Source organism: Octopus bimaculoides, chromosome 22, assembly GCF_001194135.2.
Source record: "Octopus bimaculoides isolate UCB-OBI-ISO-001 chromosome 22, ASM119413v2, whole genome shotgun sequence".
Classification (NCBI taxonomy): domain Eukaryota; kingdom Metazoa; phylum Mollusca; class Cephalopoda; order Octopoda; family Octopodidae; genus Octopus; species Octopus bimaculoides.
Genome location: NC_069002.1, coordinates 3,625,532 through 3,630,609, shown reverse-complemented (window position 1 = coordinate 3,630,609; position 5,078 = coordinate 3,625,532). Strand labels below are relative to the sequence as shown.

The window sequence follows — 5,078 nt, the reverse complement described above, 5'->3', positions numbered from 1 at the left end:
TATATATATATATATATATATATATATATATATATATATATATATATGTACATATATACGTATGTGCATACACATATTGTTTTTGAAGGTATATAAGATCCACTTTTCCACTTCTCTTTCCCCAAAAAATTCCTTCAAAACAACCCCCACCCCTGGGGCCCTTTGTGTGAAATTGGGCCTTCCATAAAACTAATTTTGTTGTTTTGACAGGATTTTGTGAACATGCGCCATTGAAACTGGAGCACATCTAATACACCTGTGTGTCTTTTTACGCTATAAAATACAGCATGTATATATGTGCACACACACACACACACACACACACACAAGTAGCAAGCAATTAATCCATGCTTGTTATCAGTGTCAATGTTGCTTCTCTTCTACCTCCTCTACACATACGCATTCACAGTTTCACAGCTTCACAGCTTCGCAATCACTACACTCAACGGATGAAGAGATGGGTGAGTAGGTACAGTAAAGAGATGGGTAGGGTTGATGAATGCACCGAGGAGGATGCAGGGGAAACAATTGTTCTGTGGGAAGGGGAGGTAATTGAATACGTGGGTGAGTGGGTGGAGGGGTGCTGTCGACATCTCAGCAGCAGTCATTTCGCTCTGAAAATATCTACCTTTACAGTATATCGCTCTTAAAAATATCTACTTTTACGCAAATATGTATGTTATAAGTCTATTTATAAACAACACAGCATTAATTAGAACAGAAATAAATTTAAACATGACAAACCAACACTTTTTGTACTATTGATGTGTAGAAAAAAAGGGAGTTTCTTGATGGACCATTTCACTGCATATTGACCGTGCATCAGAGATGTACCTGGGGTCATTGCCCAATGAATAGCATTGAAATAAACAGCTGATTTATGTTGCCAATAGAGGAAAGAAAACTAGTAACATCTTCTCTGAGGAGTGGTCAACAGACCTTGAAACCGGTAAATATTATCTCCATAAATTCAAATTCTCGGCTTCAAGAGCATCGTCTCAGTCTGTTGAGGCCTGAAGTTAGTAGTAGCCACTATGTTTATATATGTAATATATATATATAAATACCATCATCGTTTAATGTCCGTCTTCCATGCATGCATGGGTTGGATAAGATGGTTGACAGGAGCCGGCCAGGTAGAAGACTACCCTAGGCTACTGTGTCTCTTTTGACAGGGTTTTTATGGCTGGATGCCCTTCCTAACACCAACCACTCTGCAAAGTAGACAGTATATATATATATATATTAGATACATACATGCATACATACATGTGTGTGTACATATATGCACATATATACATATATATATATATATATATATGTGAATGTGTGTGTCTCAGCAAGCATGCGTGATGTATGTGTACATGTGTCTATACATGTGTATATGTTTGTGCATATTAATGTCTGAAGGACAAGACAGGTGAATGTCAAGACAAAGTGTTTCATTATAAAGAACAAAAGCTTAAAACCAGACAGGTGAGTTGAAACGACAATACACTTCTGTAGTGAATTACAGAATAAATTCTGGTTGTTCTTTCCATTAACTCATTATAAATGCTATTCACACACACACACACACACATAGATACATAACACACACAGAATGGGCTTCTTTCAGTTCTCATCTACCAAATCCATGAGCTTCTTTCAGTTCCCATCTACCAAATGCATATACACACATGCGTTAAGGTATCCCCACAAGAAATAATCACACATGGACAAATCAGGGGACCGTGGGGGGGGGGGCAAGGAATGTCAGCAAACTTGGAAATGTGACGGTCACTGAAGGGAGGGCAAAGAACATCCCGAGGCTATAGTAGAAGACATTTGCCCAAGGTGCCATGCCGTGGGACTGAACTCAAAACCATGTGGATGAGAAGCAAACTTGTTACTACACACCAACACCTATTCCAAATACATACATACATACATACATAAATGCATGCAAAAAAAACACACATACATACAAACAAACATACATACAAACATATATACATACATGCAAAAAACATACATCCATCCATCCATACATACATACATACGTAGCCTGTTGACGTTGTTGAAATTCCTATAAAGGAGCCTTGGATCTAGGGTTAGAAACCAACCCTTTATTAGCAAGAATGAAAACTGAATAATGACATACATACATATATATATATACATATATATAATGCCATACAAAATGAATTCTTTCTTAATTGAAATTATTTATTCATGTCAGAAGGGAGGTTAGCTTCAATAAATCATGAATTTATCTCGCATGGTGTCCAGTGTACCATTAATCATCTTTATTGTCCACATTCGTGCCACTGGCCACTTAGACTTATTTCTTGAAGCTAATTTTTTTCTTACATGAAAGCAACCCTGCCTACCCACACATACACACATGCATGACAGTAATATATATATGTATAACTATATTTATGTATGTGTGTATGCACGCACACACACATGCATATTTGTCTTAGACATTGTAAGGGTAATGACCTGGTGTAGAACTCAATATATGTTTCAGAACAAAGTGTTAGTCAAATATAGAGCAGTAATTAGAAAATGAAATGACGAAGGAATAAACGGTGTGTGTGTATGTGCAGATTTGTGCACACATATATATATAAATACACATGAACACACACACACACACACATGTAATAGTTTAAAAGCAGTAAAGAGAAGAGTCAAATTGACATTACAGTTATTTTCATAAACAAGCTGTATTTTGTGTTCTATATCTTTCATACAAATGTTATGTAATATAAGCCATAATATATGGAAATGGGTAATAACAATCTTATGTCTTAACATCAGAGGAAGTGAACGGTCGATAGGATCATTATCACATCTTTCCATATATGATGTTATGTAGAACACCTGTTGAGCCAGGTGAAAGTGTAGTCGTGGATGATGCCAGTGCCGCCTAACTGGCACCAAAGCACCATTTGAGTGTGGCCGACGCCAGTGCCACCTGACTGGCACATAAATAACACCATTTGAGCGTGGCCAATGCCAGTGCCGCTTGACTAGCACCCGTGCCGGTGACATGTAAAAAGCACCATTCAAGCGTTGTCGATGCCAGTGCCACCTGACTGGCACCTCTGCCAGTGACATGTAAAAAGTACCATTTGAGTGTGGCCAATGCCAGTGCCGCTAGTGGTCAATCATATATTATTTTTCTTTTATCTGTTACCTGTTTCAGCCATTAAACTGTGGCCATGCTGGGGCATCACCTTGAAGAATTTTAGTGGAATGAATTGATTCCAGCACGTATTCTTTCTTTTCAAAGTCTGGTACTTATTCTATCAGTCTCTTTTGCCAAACCATTAAGTTACGGGGACATAAGCATGCAAACACCAGTTGTTAAGCAGTGGTGGGGGTCAAACACTCAACACACACACACACACACACACACACACATATATACATATATTTGACAGGCTTCTTTCAGTTTCCATCAACCAAATCCATTCACAGGGCTTTGGTCAGTCAGAGGCTGTACCAGAAGACATACCAAAGTGTGAGTGTACATATGTAACTGTCTCTTTGCCTTGACATTCTGTGATAGTTGTAAACGAGTGTCACCGTTATGCAAGCAGTGTCCTTTGTTTCCAATCTTCCGTAAAAGCACGTTCAGTCATGAGGTTGGGGTGGGGGAAATCACCTTACTTGGAAACAGGTGAGGGTTAATGATAGGAAGGGCTTCTAGCCATAGAAAATTCACCTCAACAAATTTCATCCGACCCATGCAAGCATGGAAAGGTGGACTTTAAAGTGACAATGATGACGACGACGATGACGTCGACTACGATGATATATCTTGTCATTATCTTTATCATCATCATCGTCATTTAACGTCTGTTTTCTGTTCTGGCAGGGAGGAGCCTGCAGGCCAGAGGACTGGGCGAGCCCAATGTCTACTTTGGCATGGTTACCACTGGTAGATGCCCTTCTTAATGCCAATTATGTTACAGAGTGTACTGGACGAAATTTTATGTGACGCCAGCAGAGAGAGAGAGAAAGAAAGAGAAAGAGGGGGAGAAAGAAAGGAAAGAAAGAAAGGAAGAAAGAAAGAGAATTATAGTTGTTGTTTCTAAGCTCCATATCAGCTTTGATTGAGCAGTCCAGTCCAGTATTAAAGCCTACATTGTTCAATGTATCTCTTCGTTTACAGACATTACAATGTGATTTGAAGAAAATTTGGCTGCTATTTCTAGCAGACTGTGCAACTACATAAAAAGCTTCTTTTTTTCTTTTTTCTTTATTGAATATAATTATAGTTGTTTTTTCAGTCAATGGATTATTTCTGTGACATTCCATTTGTAACCAACCAGTCTTTTTAGCAAGAAGTCTGACAACATTATTTAACACGTTGACGACAATAGAATTCTTGATTTGAGCCAGATTTTGCTGTTCTTTCTAGCAGGTTAATAATCTCACAGAAAATCGCGTATGTCAGACAGACAGATGACGGCATTTGCATAAGTTTTGAAAAATGTATACATTTCAATTAAATCATGTATATATATATATTATATAAACGTGTAAATCTCTGTGCGTGAGCATGCATGTGCGAGAGCGCACACACGTATAGATATATGCAAATTTGTGTATGTCTGTGCATATGTATACGTGTGTATCCGTATGAATATATGAATGGCTAGATGTGTGAATGTGTATATGTATGTGTTCGCGCGCGTGTATGCGTGTGAGTAAATGTATGCATACGCCTGTATGCTTATGTGTGTATGTCTATATGCGTACGTATACTTTCATGTATATATTTAATTTTATTTGGATATATAAATTGTATATACGGACGGACACACACACACAGAGGAAACCGCGCACGCACTTGTGTGTCTAACTCGTATCTAGAAATGTGAGACCATCAAAAATTGGTACTCCGAGTTTCTCTTTTCGATCTTCGATTCGATCGTCCGAAGATCAGAAACGAAAAAATTGGAAGAAACAAATTTTGTATTGGATTACAGCATATTCCCTTCTTTTCACAGTGTGTGTGGGGAGAGAGAGAGAGAGAGAGAGAGAGAGAGAGAGAGAGAGAGAGAGAGAGAGAGAGAGAG

General features: G+C 38.2%; 2 protein-coding genes across 2 annotated transcripts in view; one reads left to right on the top strand and one right to left on the bottom strand.

Moving 5' to 3' along the window:
• Window positions 1-5,078, top strand: part of LOC106883770 (uncharacterized) — a 20,019-nt gene that overhangs the window by 3,392 nt on the left and 11,549 nt on the right. The window lies entirely within an intron of this gene.
• Window positions 1-5,078, bottom strand: part of LOC106883777 (uncharacterized) — an 81,871-nt gene that overhangs the window by 75,924 nt on the left and 869 nt on the right. The gene's annotated exons all lie outside the window — the stretch shown is intronic.